Source organism: Schistocerca serialis, chromosome 1 (genome assembly GCF_023864345.2).
Source record: "Schistocerca serialis cubense isolate TAMUIC-IGC-003099 chromosome 1, iqSchSeri2.2, whole genome shotgun sequence".
NCBI classification, from domain to species: domain Eukaryota; kingdom Metazoa; phylum Arthropoda; class Insecta; order Orthoptera; family Acrididae; genus Schistocerca; species Schistocerca serialis.
The window spans coordinates 990634649-990651542 of record NC_064638.1 but is presented as its reverse complement, the minus strand read 5'-3'; positions in this window follow the sequence as shown (position 1 = coordinate 990651542).

Here is a 16894-nt window from a genome sequence, read left to right as displayed (position 1 = left end):
CTTCGAGATATGTGGGACACGATTTGAACAAGAGTTGGTCGTCGTGCCAGACTTAACTACGGAAGTAATTATCGGGTTAGATTGGCTATTAAAGTACCGTGCAGTGATTAATTTCGAAAACAAAACTTTGACATGTACGTCACAAGATAAAACAATAGTAGCTAGTTTTGACGAGGCAGGATACGGTGTGCATAGGTAATATCAGCCTATACACATTGTTAACTGGCCGGATGGTATTGACGTAGGTATGAATTTGAACTACTGTAATGTGATGAATCTCGGCATTGACAATAGTGTAGAAAGTGAATTGGAAAGTATTGTAGACGGTGTGTCAAACGTAACACACGAACAAAGACGAGGCCTGTATGAAGTAATAATGAAGAATAAGAGTGTGCGAGAAATAATGAAGCTAAAAGCCGAAGCTCGCATAAGTCGTCATGACGCTAAAGCGCGTTTTGATAAGTTTGCAATCGGAGACTTAGTGCTTGTAAAAGCTCATGCGAAATCGAGCGAGATAGACAATGAAATCTCTAAATTTAAGTTTGTTTATAATGGACCATATAAAGTCATTGGTATACCTCACACAAATGCTTATTGCTTAGAGTATCCAAGCTCTGGAAAACTATTAGGTATACGGAACATTGTAGACTTGAAATTGTACCAACCTAGGATTGATTAATACCACAGAAAGGATAATTTGTACAGTATGTAAGCATAGAGTATAAGATTTAACGATTTGCTAGATTGCCATGCTTTTGCCTGACCAAGAGGACATTAAGGAAGTTGTAATTAATAAGTAATTAATTTTGACTAAATGATTTAAGAGTAACAGATTATTAATCAATTGAAAAATCCAAGCTGCTATTTTAAGTTTTCAGCTGAGTCACAGTAGATTAAGGAACGTAAATATGATTTTGTAACTAGCTGTAAGATTTCATAAATATGTGATTTACTAGTCATTGCCGATGTACTTAGACGCTGTTTTAAGTTTCAGCCTAGTACATGCGTGTGATGATGGACAGTGTTGAGTTATCCACTGTGATAGTGTTGATGGACTCCTTGAGATTACTCGGGAGTGAGTTTTTCCGAAAGAATTCAGTGAAACGGACGTTCTGCAAATGCGGTTACAAGGGCGAGTGAGATCAAGCGTGCCGCACAGGCGGGCGCAACAATACTGGCGAGGCGGAGCCGCTGTCGGCTCTAGTGCCACTGTCGGCTCTTATGCCGCTGTCGGCATTCTTTGTACTTGCGGGTACGGAAGACGGAGTTGTTTTTCTTCCCGGACAGCTGATGTGAAAGAATCCTGCTGTCAATATGTATGTTTTTGTCGATCTGCTGCATATTATTTTCTTGTTTAGCGTTAAGTGGACTCTCATGACGAGAATATTTATTTATGAAAAGGTTATATAAAATGTATATTCTATGTAATTATTTATTAATTTGCGTATTTTGATATACCTGTTTTTTATGACCATGTACTCTGGCTAATTTTGTAAATAGAATTCCATTTCTTGATACTGTTAGGAATTTTGAAGATTTTAGAATAGCTAAACCATTTTCTATGTTTTCTATGAATTTTAATATGTTGTCAACCTGTTTTATTTTGAGCAAGATGACAGAGTGGAATAAGATTAGGAGTGTCTCCACTCAACTATTATGGTCTAAAAATTGATTTATGAGTAATTAGACGAATGCTAAATTTTGTTGATGTTTTGAGCATATGCATTTCCGCTGTTTCATTTTTGGACATTTTCTGAGTTTGTTTAGGTTACACGAACATCCTCAGACAATGTGGGGCACGTGTAACGCCGGAAATGCACATCCTCCTATTTCCATCTATTGTAGTATAATTTTTTTCCTTATTTTGTCACCTGAAGATATGATATTTCTGTCTCTTTATTGTAATTGTTTTACTGTTTATATATATATATATATATATATATATATATATATATATATAATATATATATATAAGCATTTAAGTCAATGTATAATTGGTTTGTTTTGTGAATATTATTTGTATTTATACGCTGGGTCTGGCCTAGGGAAAACTATGCTATCGAACGAATACATCGTTAGGTCGTGTGAAGAACCAAAGTGTTTAGGATCTTTGGTAGTGTTAACTCTGTCGCGTGGAGCGCGGGCAGAGCAGAGTCTGGCTGGAGGAGGGCAGTGGAGCAGGTGTGTTGTGAGACGCTCCCGCGAGTTGCCGCACTTTCGGGATTTGGCAGCATGTAATTGCACTCGACTTCCTGTGTTAGTTTCTGGCATGGTGTCGCGGACGGGAAGCGTTAACTGGCACACATCAAGAGCCCGTTTCGGCTGGAGGCCGTGTCGAGAAGAAGGCGCGCCAACATCCAGCTTCTGCAACAGCGACGGCCGACAATGAGTGACTGTCGCCACCTCCTCGATCGACGACATCAGACCTTCAATCAACCAACAAGGATGACTAGTAGCACTTAAAGTTTTAGAACTGTATGGCAGACCTCAGCTTTTCAAACTGTTAAATTTTTCTCACTAAATTACAGCAACGTAGCATGAACCTTTGTTGCTCATTGTCCCAATTGCATTACCAAGCAGGGTCCCTTCCTTTTCCGAAATAAACCCGAGTGTCGTTGAAATTAAAACGCCAGCATTAAAGTAATATCATTCGATTTCATTGCTTTAATTTCAAATTTCAGTTAGCTGGCTACAATATTTAGATTACCCAAGCACAAATTAAGAGTGCGAGTTTTGTTACCGTATTTTAGCTTACCTGTGACTGCAGCTCAGCTTGGTACGTACTAAATTTTACTATTGTTAATTGTTCAGAATCATTTAATTCAAGTTCAAAGTTAAATCTCTTATTTCTAAATTGCGTAGATTCAAGTAGCTTTTGAAATGATTGTTGAGGTAGCCCAAGACTGGCCATATTTTACTGAATTTCTATGTGCTTCAGAAACCAAGCTCATTATTAATTTCAGTCACTAAATTAACTTTAAATTTTCCGGTTTTATTAATTCTTTTGCTAAATTAAGTCAGAGTGTAGCGAAATTTATTCCTTCTGACAAACTTTCAGTTTTCACGCTACACGTGTCAACCTTCAGTTACCACGCTTCTAGTGCCAATTATACGTGTAATAACCTTAGTCTAGTGTCTTGAAAGGAGGATTTACGATGAACATCAACAAAAGCAAAACGAGGATAATGGAATGTAGTCGAATTAACTCGGGTGATGCTGAGGGAATTAGATTAGGAAATGAGACACTTAAAGTAGTAAAGGAGTTTTGCTATTTGGGGAGCAAAATAACTGATGATGGTCGAAGTAGAGAGGATATAAAATGGAGACTGGCAATGGCAAGGAAAGCGTTTCTGAAGAAGAGAAATTTGTTAACATCGAGTATAGATTGAAGTGTCAGGAAGTCGTTTCTGAGAGTATTTGTATGGAGTGTAGCCATGTATGGAAGTGAAACATGGACGATAAATAGTTTGGACAAGAAGAGAACAGAAGCTTTAGAAATGTGGTGCTACAGAAGAATGCTGAAGATTAGATGGGTAGATCACATAACTAATGAGGAAGTATTGAATAGGATTGAGGAGAAGAGAAGTTTGTGGCACAACTTGACCAGAAGAAGGGATCGGTTGGTAGGACATGTTCTGAGGCATCAAGGGATCACCAATTTAGTATTGGAGGGCAGCGTGGAGGGTAAAAATCGTAGAGGGAGACCAAGAGATGAATACACTAAGCAGATTCAGAAGGATGTAGGTTGCAGTAGGTAATGGGAGATGAAGAAGCTTGCACAGGATAGAGTAGCATGGAGAGCTGCATCAAACCAGTCTCAGGACTGAAGACCACGACAACAACAACCTTTCTTTTTCAGTTACTATAGTAATTGTCCATAGGACTGGCGATCGTAATTTCCCCAAAATCTCAAATATCTAATTTCTGCTAGTTAACTGTTAACGTAACGGCCGCACATTTACTTTCTTTATTAACTTTACCCCTTTTCAAAATTAATTTCCACCAGTTTCATTTGCATTTTTCCTTTCATTTAGATGTAGCCCTTTCCTCCCCCTTTACCAACAGATTAACTTCGGAGACGATTGCTTTTCCCAAATTTCCATTAGATGCATGCGGTTTAATTTTTCACTGTCATTAAGGTCGATAAGTGAGGGGTAGGTTACAAAGTACAATGTATCCACTGACTCTTACAGTCCGTTCATGCTTTCTTCGCATCGACAATTTAACTTCTCCTGCCCTGGATGTTACAGCTATCGCGCGGGGGCTCTTGAAACGCACTCCATAGGAAGTTAGAGAAATACTGTCGGTATTTCGGATTGTTCACGATCTTCAGATGTTGTTCCTGTAGAAAAGTCCAGAAGTCCATTACATTCTTTGTGTCATCTCTGAACAAATAGAGCTCCGTCTGGCCTCGAAGCCACGTGAGTGCATTCTTTTCGGTACGTGGGTAGTAAGTCCCGTCCGAAAGAATATAATCCCTGGTTCAATGTTGTTTTGTTCCATTCGGAGTAAGGATGCGATCAATCGCGTCGCCAAACGTCACACTTCTGCCGAGGGCCGCATATGAGGTGGTGTTCATCGTTGTCCAGTGTTTGGAACAGAGGGCATAATGGTGAACCTGTCATATGAATCGCATGGAGTCTGGATCGGGTGACACTTTTACCATTTACTGTGAGATACCACGTTGCACGTGTCTCTGTGTGTAACGAAACGCGGTGTATCGATCGCCATACTACTTGCCAATTGATAGGTGGGTGCTTCCCCTCAAGAGGACGGCTGTGTCGTCCGGTCGTTAGTATCCGATATATGTTACGCGCCGTTGCAGGTCTGGTTTCTGGCAGAGTCGTCTGAACGTAGCTGTAATCTATAAAGAAAGTGCGTATATGCTGGAGTGACTGGGAAATGTGCTGGACCGCCACTGGCGCCATTCGAGAAACTGGGGCTAGTTCTTCTATTAAGATCCCTGTCAGACAAGTCTGATGTCGTCTCCACAGTTTTAACATTGTGCTGATATGTAGTGCCACCGCTCGATCACGAACATGCGCAAGACCAAGTCCACCCCTACTAAGAGGGAGGGTAAGTGCGTCGTATCTTATTTTGAACAGTAGGCCTGTAGTTACAAAGGAACCGAACACCGCCAGTATTCGTCGTGCTATCGTTACCGGCATTTGGAGTACTTGAGCGAAATGCGTAATTCGTGACGACAGGTAGGTGTAAACACACTTGACTCGCTGGATCATGTCTAACGCCCGTGTGATGTTCCCTCTAACGCCCGTGCGTCTGACTGTAGTAGTCTCTTATAGTTGTAAGCTGCTGTGCGACATAAGTCGCTGGTAAAAGCAATATGTAGGCATTCAAGGTACCCATGAGCCGTAAGGCTGCTACACATTCTTCCGTTAGTCCAACAATAACATCGCTACAAACTTGTCCATATTTATACGGCTGCCAGTGGCCGTTCCATATTTGCGCATCCAATCTAAAGTCACACTCATCTCGTTTTCATTCCGTACTATCAGCACCAGGTCATCCGCATATGACTTGCACGTAACTGTATATCCTCGAAAAGTCATACATGTCAAGCGGTGTCGTAGGCGGCAAAGTAATGGGTCGAGATCCAGTGCATATAATGTCCTTGATATGGGACATCCTTGTCTGACCGATCTCACTACGACTAGAGATTTTGTCGTATGTTCATTGACGAGCACCTTGGAGGAACCATTGCTGAGTAACCGAATCACGACAGCTATAAATTTTCGTGGAAATGGCATGTGTGTCAGATCTTCTGCAAGATATTTATGGCTAAATCTATCAAAGGCTTGATCAAAATCTATTTACGCTAGTGCTGCACGGAGGTGGCACGTCTTTGCTAGGGCGATCAAATCGTGATATTCAACAAGCACCGTCTGGATGTTGTTATCTCCGCCGAGCGAAATTTGATCAAGTGAGAGTACTTGCCGCAAAACTCTTCGGACACGTGCTGCTCATAATCTGGTGAATATTTTAAAGTCACAGTTCAAATGGTTCAAATGGCTCTGAGAACTATGGGACTTTACATCTGAGGTCATCAGTCCAGTAGACTTAGAACTACTACCTAACTAACCTAAGGACAGCTGGCCGAAGTGACCGTGCGGTTCTAGGCGCTGCAGTCTGGCACCGCGAGACCGCTACGGTCGCAGGTTCGAATCCAGCCTCGGGCATGGATGTGTGTCCTTAGGTTAGTTAGGTTTAACTAGTTCTAAGCTCTAGGGGACTAATGACCTCAGAAGCTGAGTCCCATAGTGCTCAGAGCCATTTGAACCTAAGGACATCATACACATCCATACCCGAGACAGGATTCGAAGCTGCGATCGTAGCAGCCGCGTGGTTCCGGAATGAATCACCGAGAATCGCTCGGTCACAGCGGCCGGCTTAAAGTCGCAGTTAAGGAATGTCAGTGGTCGGTATTCCCGTACAAATCAGGAGGTCCTGGGTTCCAGTTCCGGTCGGGGCACACAGTTTTTAACTGTCCCCGTCGATATTTATCAACGCCTGTAAGCAGCTAAGAGGTCTGGATTTCATTATAATTTCAATGCTATTATCGTCGTGCGCTTGCCTAGTCCTGTGATACTTACCTGCATGTTTAAAAGAACGGACACTGTTGACGATTCACAGCTGTACGAAATATTTCGAAATTGATTCACTGACTGAAAATTCCTTAACCTCCGCTGTCTTACGTATACTCTGATGACCTCGATCTCGATGTCGACGGGACGTTAACGCCGCCTTCCTACCCCATATTAAGCGAAAACTTATTACCCAATAGTAACATACGAAAATTTGTACTTGGACCGGGACGCGAACCCCATCACAGACTTGAAATTTTTCTGCAGTCCATCTGCACCATCTGGATACTTCTTTTATAGTTGCTTATGCTCAAAGACAGAAAATGCGTAACTATAACTACTGAACTTCAGTGTTAGTTTCTTTGGATTTCTCTTTTTCCTAATAATTGCTCAATTAACAATGTCCAAAAGAGGTGACCCTACTATTTTCAGCGTATAGCTTGCAGCAGATGGTTACGACCGCTCACTGCATCTAAAGTTAATGGACAGACTTTCAGTCACTACACGCCCTCATCCCAACCCCACTTGCCGTACCTGTTGCTTTACCTAGATGTTAATGCAACTTCTAGCAGCCTTAAACTCCCTCTGTTTTCACTCAGTTCGTGCTGTACGAAATGTGAGCACGTCTACCGCTAACCAGAATCTTCATGAGTGATGGCTTATAATTTGCCCCCATTGTTGCTGAAACAACTGGCTTTCAGGAGCTATTTTAAATCAGTTACCGTTTCTTTGCTGAAACAAGTAACTCAGTGGTGAATAGCATCCGCTAATTAGGAAGAATGTTTTTCTAGCACCTATAGTTCAATTCTTTTATCTTGGCGGTTCGCGCATGCCTGCCCAGACGCGGGAGATTGCTGCGTTGCCAGTTGCACGCGCCAAGAGAAGCAGCGCCATAGTGTAGTTCGCAAACTTACGTTTAGGGGGGGAGCGCCCAGTTTACGAAGTAAAGCCACCACGGCCGCATTAACCCTTTCGCTGCTACAGAGACGTGCTCCCCGCATTCCGCGATTTTGTCATCATTGCACTGCTCGCCTGTGCAGACACATGGTGTTTCGACTGCTTTGACACACTTTATCATTCGCTTTCACAAAAACTATTTGGCCCAAAAATTTGATTTTTACACATCTTCTTGACTGATACCTTCCCCCCATTAATGACTTAATTTTGTTTCGATGTTCAACGCAGATATTGCGCAGCATTAGATGTAGTAAACCATTGCACAAAATTTTGAAGCGTTTCCAGAGGTTAAAGTCCATAGCGTATACTTTCCATGTGGTCGATTTTAGTTGCCACTAAAAATTTCAAAAAATTACATTCAAACGAATAAAATTCATGAAGTAAGACACTTCCATATTGTTTTTCAATAAAGAAAATATTAAGCATCAATCAAGGTTTGAACTCAGAACCTTTCGTTTAGCAGCCATACACCTTAACCATTACACTAACGCAGCCCATTGTTAAATATATCTCCCGGAGAAGTTTAAACTATCACGCAAAATACCGACAAACACTGTTGGTATGATTATGAATTACTCACGTTTCGTCGAAGTACAATAGGAAATAAACAATTACCGCTGTTCTTTATTGCGAAAAAGTAGTTAGTGAGAATGATACAAACACCTTTCCTTGCTATCGCCTGAATTAGGAGGCTTTTTGCTTGTTTGGTTTAATTAATTAATAGAATATGAAGCAACTGGTATAAAGTATGCTTTTTCCAAACTTTCTATAAAAGAAAGTCTGCTATCAAGACATTGCTTTTGTTCAGTTACTTTATTTATGACTGAACGTTTATAAAACTGAAGACACTCGTCCGTGTTCTGCACTGCAGTCGAGCTCTGGCAACGTCGTTCTCTGTTCATTGGCTAACTGTGTTTTGTGACGTCAGATGCGCAGAAGGAACCTAAACTCGGCCGCCGTCATAAATGACGCGCACTTTAATGAACCAGCCGAATCAGTACTTCATTACTTTGCCTCAGCTACTCACTTCATGCAACAGTTGTCTTCTCCCAAAACCTGAAACATCACACATTAACATTATATTCGCGAGAATCGTGCAAATTACACACATTAAAAAAAGTTTTCCCTCAACCCAGTTCCCAGAACTGCTCGACTTTGACTGTGGATATTGCATCACAGGCACAGTCCCTTTGACTGTTCAGAGATGTCACTAAACCCGCCCAAATATGAAAACAACCATGCATGAGCAGCGCCTATTAGACGGAGGGGGTCTGACAGCCGATCAGTTCCAGTCACTCCACGAGGAAGGAGGTACACGACTCGTGTTGTCTGTAGTTCAACCATGCCTAGACGGTCAATACCGCGGCCCGATCGCGTCCGCTTTGTTACTTTGTGGCAGGAGAAGCTCTCAGCAAGGGAGTGTCCAAGCGTCTCGGAGTGATGTGGTTCAGTGATGGAGGAGATACAGAGAGACAGAAACTGTCGATGACATGCCTCGCTCAGGCCGCCCAAGGGCTAATACTGTAATGGATTACCACTATCTACATATTACGGCTCGGAGGAACCGTAACAGCACCGCCACCATGCTGAATAATGCTTTTTTTTTTGCAGCCACAGGACGTCGTGTTACGACTAAAACTGTGCGAAATAGGCTGCATAATGCGCAACTTCACCCTCGAAATCCATCTTTGCAACCACGACACCATGCAGTGCGGTTGAGATGGGTCCAACAACATGCCGAATGGATCGCTTAGGATGGCATCATGCTTCACCAATGATTTCGCATATGACCCGTGGTTTAGGGGTAGCGTATTCGGTCCCGTGTTCGATCCCCGCCACTGCCTAGATCTTCATAAATAATCAGCATTGGCGGCCGAAGACTTCCGTCATAAGAAGTCAGCCTCATTCTGCCAACGGCCTTGTCAAAGAGGGCGGAGGAGCGGATAGAGGTTCAGGGCACTCTCTTGTCCTAGGGATGGGAAATTGCCCCTAAAGGCGGAAGAATCAACAATGATCAACGACATGAGGATGCAGAAGGCAATGGAAACCACTGCATTAAAGACACGTAACGTGTATCCACAGGACATGTGGCCTGTGATTGAAGAAGTGTCATGATGACCTCTCCATTGGCAAAAGATTCCGGAATAGTCCCCTATTCGGATCTCCGGGAGGCGACTGCCAAGGGGGAGGTTACTATGAGAAAAAGAGTGAATAATCTACGAAAGGATAACGTTCTACGAGTCGGGGCGTGGAATTTCAGAAGCTTGAACGTGGTAGGGAAACTAGAAAATCTGAAAAGGGAAATGCAAAGGCTCAATCTAGATATAGTAGGGGTCAGTGAAGTGAAGTGGAAGGAAGACAAGGATTTCTGGTCAGATGAGTATCGGGTAATATCAACAGCAGCAGAAAATGGTATAACAGGTGTAGGATTCGTTATGAATAGGAAGGTAGGGCAGAGGGTGTGTTACTGTGAACAGTTCAGTGACCGGGTTGTTCTAATCAGAATCGACAGCAGACCAACACCGACAACGATAGTTCAGGTATACATGCCGACGTTGCAAGCTGAAGATGAACAGATAGAGAAAGTGTATGAGGATATTGAAAGGGTAATGCAGTATGAAAAGGGGGGCGAAAATCTAATAGTCATGGGCGACTGGAATGCAATTGTAGGGGAAGGAGTAGAAGAAAAGGTTACAGGAGAATATGGGCTTGGGACAAGGAATGAAAGAGGAGAAAGACTAATTGAGTTCGGTAACAAGTTTCAGCTAGTAATAGCGAATACCCTGTTCAAGAATCACAAGAGGAGGAGGTATACTTGAAAAGGCCGGGAGATACGGGAAGATTTCAATTAGATTACATCATGGTCAGACAGAGATTCCGAAATCAGATACTGGATTGTAAGGCGTATCCAGGAGCAGATATAGACTCAGATCACAATATAGTAGTGATGAAGAGTAGGCTAAAGTTCAAGACATTAGTCAGAAGAATCAATACGCAAAGAAGTGGGATATGGAAGTACTAAGGAATGACGAGATACGTTTGAAGTTCTCTAACGCTATAGATACGGCAATAAGGAATAGCGCAGTAGGCAGTACAGTTGAAGAGGAATGGACATCTCTAAAAAGGGCCATCACAAAAGTTGGGAAGGAAAACATAGGTACAAAGAAGGTAGCTGCGAAGAAACCATGGGTAACAGAAGAAATACTTCAGTTGATTGATGAAAGGAGGAAGTAGAAACATGGTCCGGGAAAATCAGGAATACAGAAATATAAGTCGCTGAGGAATGAAGTAAATAGGAAGTGCAGGGAAGCTAAGACGAAATGGCTGCAAGAAGAATGTGAAGACATCGAAAAAGATATGATTGTCGGAAGGACAGACTCAGCATACAGGAAAGTCAAAACAACCTTTGGTGACATTAAAAGCAACGTGGTAACATAAAGAGTGCAACGGGAATTCCACTTTTAAATGCAGAGGAGAGAGCAGATAGGTGGAAAGAATACATTGAAAGCCTCTATGAGTGTGAAGATTTGTCTGATGTGATAGAAGAAGAAACAGTAGTCGATTTAGAAGAGATAGAGGATCCAGTATTAGAATCGGAATTTAAAGGAGCTTTGGAGGACTTACGGTCAAATAAGGCAGGAGGGATAGATAACATTCCATCAGAATTTCTAAAATCATTGGGATAAAAGGCAACAAAACGATTATTCGCGTTGGTGTGTAGAATATATGAGTCTGGCGACGTACCATCTGACTTTCGGAAAAGCATCAGCCACACAATTCCGAAGACGGCAAGAGCTGACAAGTGCGAGAATTATCGCACAATCAGCTTAACATCTCATGCATCGAAGCTGCTTACAAGAATAATATACAGAAGAATGGAAAAGAAAATTGAGAATGCGCTAGGTGACGATCAGTTTGGCTTTAGGAAAAGTAAAGGTACGAGAGAGGCAATTCTGACGTTACGGCTAATAATGGAAGCAAGGCTAAAGAAAAATCAAGACACTTTCATAGGATTTGTCGACCTGGAAAAAGCGTTCGACAATATAAAATGGTGCAAGCTGTTCGAGATTCTGAAAAAAGTGGGGGTAAGCTATAGGGAGAGACGGGTCTTATTCAATATGTACAACAACCAAGAGGGAATAATAAGAGTGGACGATCAAGAACGAAGTGCTCGTATTAAGAAGGGTGTAAGACAAGGCTGTAGCCTTTCGCCCCTACTCTTCAATCTGTACATCGAGGAAGCAATGATGGAAATAAAAGAAAGGTTCAGGAGTGGAATTAAAATACAAGGTGAAAGGATATCAATGATACGATTCGCTGATGACATTGCTATCCTGAGTGAAAGTGAAGAAGAATTAAATGATCTGCTGAACGGAATGAACAGTCTAATGAGTACACAGTATGGTTTGAGAGTAAATCGGAGAACGACGAAGGTAATGAGAAGTAGTAGAAATGAGAACAGCGAGAAACTTAACATCAGGATTGATGGTCACGAAGTCAATGAGGTTAAGGAATTCTGCTACCTAGGCAGTAAAATAACCAATGACGGACGGAGCAAGGAGGATATCAGAAGCAGACTCGCTATGGCAAAAAAGGCATTTCTGGCCAAGAGAAGTCTACTAATATGAAATACCGGCCTTAATTTGAGGAAGAAATTTCTGAGTATGTACGTCCGGAGTACAGCATTGTATGGTAGTCAAACATGGACTGTGGGAAAACCGGAACAGAAGAGAATCGAAGCATTTGAGATGTGGTGCTATAGACGAATGTTGAAAATTAGGTGGACTGATAAGGTAAGGAATGAGGAGGTTCTACGCAGAATCGGAGAGGAAAGGAATATGTGGAAAACACTGATAAGGAGAAGGGACAGGATGCTAGGACATCTGCTAAGACATGAGGGAAAGACTTCCATGGTACTAGAGGGAGCCGTAGAGGGCAAAAACTGTAGAGGAAGACAGAGATTGGAATACGTTAAGCAAATAATTGAGGAAGTAGGTAGCAAGTGCTACTCTGAGATGAAGAGGTTAGCACAGGAAAGGAATTCGTGGCGGGCCGCATCAAACCAGTCAGTAGACTGATGACAAAAAAAAAAAAAAAGAAAGCCTTCAACAAGACAATCGTCGGCAACTTGTTCGGAGGGACCTCAGACACACTGTCTAGCGAGTGCAGCAAGGTGGAGGTTCCCCGCTGTTTGGAGTGGCATTATGTGGGGTCGACGTACGACCCTGCTGGTCATGGAAGGCGCCGTAACGGCTGCACGTTATGTGAATGCCATGCTTTGACCTATTGCGCAACAATATGGACAGCATATTGGCGAGCCATTCGTCCTCATGGACGACAATTCGCACCCCCATCGTGCACATCTTGTGAATGACTCCCTTCAGGATAATGACATCTCTCGTCTAGTGAAGCCAGCATGTTCTGCAGACATGAACCCTATCGAGCATGCCTGGGATAGTTTGAAAGGTTTGTTTATGGGCGACGTGACCCACGAAGCACTCTGAGGGAATTTACACCGAATCGCCGTTGAGGAGTGGGACAATCGGGACTAACAGTGCCTTGATGAACTTGTGGATAGTATGCCACGACGAATACAGGCATGCATCAATGCAAGAGGACGTGCTACTGAGCATTAGAGTTACCAGTGTGTACCCCAATGTGGACCATTACCTCTAAGGGTCTCGCTGTATGGTGATACAACACGCAATGTGTGGTTTTCATCATCAACAAAAATGGCGGAAACGATGTTTATATTGATCTCTATTCCCATTTTCTGTGGAGATTCCGGAACTCTCGGAATCGAAACTTGTTTTGATGTGTGTATTTTGCCAAATGAGATTAAAATATTCAGAGATGCATCTAAAATAAATGATCATTCCACAGATACTATTATCTGTCTCCTGGTACCCAATGAGGATGGTGCCTTTTTTTTTTTTCGTCAGTCTACTGACTGGTTTGATGCGGCCCGCCACGAATTCCTTTCCTGTGCTAACCTCTTCATCTCAGAGTAGCACTTGCTACCTACTTCCTCGATTATTTGCTTAACGTATTCCAATCAATGTCTTCCTCTACAGTTTTTGCCCTCTACGGCTCCCTCTAGTACCATGGAAGTCTTTCCCTCATGTCTTAGCAGATGTCCTAGCATCCTGTCCCTTCTCCTTATCAGTGTTTCCCACATATTCCTTTCCTCTCCGATTCTGCGTAGAACCTCCTCATACCTTACCTTATCAGTCCACCTAATTTTCAACATTCGTCTATAGCACCACATCTCAAATGCTTCGATTCTCTTCTGTTCCGGTTTTCCCACAGTCCATGTTTGACTACCATACAATGCTGTACTCCAGACGTACATCCTCAGAAATTTCTTCCTCAAATTAAGGCCGGTATTTGATATTAGTAGACTTCTCTTGGCCAGAAATGCCTTTTTTGCCATAGTGAGTCTGCTTTTCATGTCCTCCTTGCTCCGTCCGTCATTGGTTACTTTTACTGCCTAGGTAGCAGAATTCCTTAACTTCATTGACTTCGTGACCATCAATCCTGATGTTAAGTTTCTCGCTGTTCTCATTTCTACTACTTCTCATTACCTTCGTCTTTCTCCGATTTACTCTCAAACCATACTGTGTACTCATTAGACTGTTCATTCCGTTCAGCAGATCATTTAATTCTTCTTCACTTTCACTCAGGATAGCAATGTCATCAGCGAATCGTATCATTGATATCCTTTCACCTTGTATTTTAATTCCACTCCTGAACCTTTCTTTTATTTCCATCATTGCTTCCTCGATGTACAGATTGAAGAGTAGGGGCGAAAGGCTACAGCCTTGTCTTACACCCTTCTTAATACGAGCACTTCGTTCTTGATCGTTCACTCTTATTATTCCCTCTTGGTTGTTGTACATATTGTATATGACCCGTCTCTCCCTATAGCTTACCCCCACTTTTTTCAGAATCTCGAACAGCTTGCACCATTTTATATTGTCGAACGCTTTTTGCAGGTCGACAAATCCTATGAAAGTGTCTTGATTTTTCTTTAGCCTTGCTTCCATTATTAGCCGTAACGTCAGAATTGCCTCTCTCGTACCTTTACTTTTCCTAAAGCCAAACTGATCGTCACCCACCGCATTCTCAATTTTCTTTTCCATTCTTCTGTATATTATTCTTGTAAGCAGCTTCGATGCATGAGATGTTAAGCTGATTGTGCGATAATTCTCGCACTTGTCAGCTCTTGCCGTCTTCGGAATTGTGTGGCTGATGCTTTTCCGAAAGTCAGATGGTACGTCGCCAGACTCATATATTCTACACACCAACGCGAATAATCGTTTTGTTACCTTTTATCCCAATGATTTTAGAAATTCTGATGGAATGTTATCTATCCCTCCTGCCTTATTTGACCGTAAGTCCTCCAAAGCTCCTTTAAATTCCGATTCTAATACTGGATCCTCTATCTCTTCTAAATCGACTACTGTTTCTTCTTCTATCACATCAGACAAATTTTCACACTCATAGAGGCTTTCAATGTATTCTTTCCACCTATCTGCTCTCTCCTCTGCATTTAAAAGTGGAATTCCCGTTGCACTCTTTATGTTACCACGTTGCTTTTAATGTCACCAAAGGTTGTTTTGACTTTCCTGTATGCTGAGTCTGTCCTTCCGACAATCATATCTTTTTCGATGTCTTCACATTCTTCTTGCAGCCATTTCGTCTTAGCTTCCCTGCACTTCCTATTTACTTCATTCCTCAGCGACTTATATTTCTGTATTCCTGATTTTCCCGGACCATGTTTCTACTTCCTCCTTTCATCAATCAACTGAAGTATTTCTTCTGTTACCCATGGTTTCTTCGCAGCTACCTTCTTTGTACCTATGTTTTCCTTCCCAACTTTTGTGATGGCCCTTTTTAGAGATGTCCATTCCTCTTCAACTGTACTGCCTACTGCGCTATTCCTTATTGCCGTATCTATAGCGTTAGAGAACTTCAAACGTATCTCGTCATTCCTTAGTACTTCCATATCCCACTTCTTTGCGTATTGATTCTTCTGACTAATGTCTTGAACTTTAGCCTACTCTTCATCACTACTATATTGTGATCTGAGTCTATATCTGCTCCTGGATACGCCTTACAATCCAGTATCTGATTTCGGAATCTCTGTCTGACCATGATGTAATCTAATTGAAATCTTCCCGTATCTCCCGGCCTTTTCAAGTATACCTCCTCCTCTTGTGATTCTTGAACAGGGTATTCGCTATTACTAGCTGAAACTTGTTACCGAACTCAATTAGTTTTTCTCCTCTTTCATTCCTTGTCCCAAGCCCATATTCTCCTGTAACCTTTTCTTCTACTCCTTTCTCTACAATTGCATTCCAGTCGCCCATGACTATTAGATTTTCGCCCCCCCCCCCCCTTTTCATACTGCATTACCCTTTCAATATCCTCATACACTTTCTCTATCTGTTCATCTTCAGCTTGCAACGTCGGCATGTATACCTGAACTATCGTTGTCGGTGTTGGTCTGCTGTCGATTCTGATTAGAACAACCCGGTCACTGAACTGTTCACAGTAACACACCCTCTGCCCTACCTTCCTATTCATAACGAATCCTACACCTGTTATACCATTTTCTGCTGCTGTTGATATTACCCGATACTCATCTGACCAGAAATCCTTGTCTTCCTTCCACTTCACTTCACTGACCCCTACTATATCTAGATTGAGCCTTTGCATTTCCCTTTTCAGATTTTCTAGTTTCCCTACCACGTTCAAGCTTCTAAAATTCCACGCCCCGACCCGTAGAACGTTATCCTTTCGTAGATTATTCACTCTTTTTCTCATGGTAACCTCCCCCTTGGCAGTCCCCTCCCGGATATCCGAATAGGGGACTATTCCGGAATCTTTTGCCAATGGAGAGGTCATCATGACACTTCTTGAATTACAGGCCACATGTCCTGTGGATACACGTTACGTGTCTTTAATGCAGTTGTTTCCATTGCCTTCTGCATCTTCATGTCGTTGATCATTGCTGATGGTGTCTTACAGATTGTGACGTGGTCCGGCATCAGTTATTTGCTGTTGTTGTGTTCAGTCCGGAGTTTGGTCGCATGCAGTTCTTCAGGCTAGATTATCCTATGCATGCCTGTTCATCTCTGCATAACTTCTGGAACTTTCTTCCAGTTCAAACAGCTTACTGTAGTCAAGTGTTAGTTTAATTCAACAACTTTTACTCCCTATACCTGTATATATAACTTAATTGACGTCACTTGCTGTCACCGAATGTGTCCTACGAATTGATCTGTTCTATTAAACTGTACCATTTATTCCTTTTGCGCCAAATTACATCC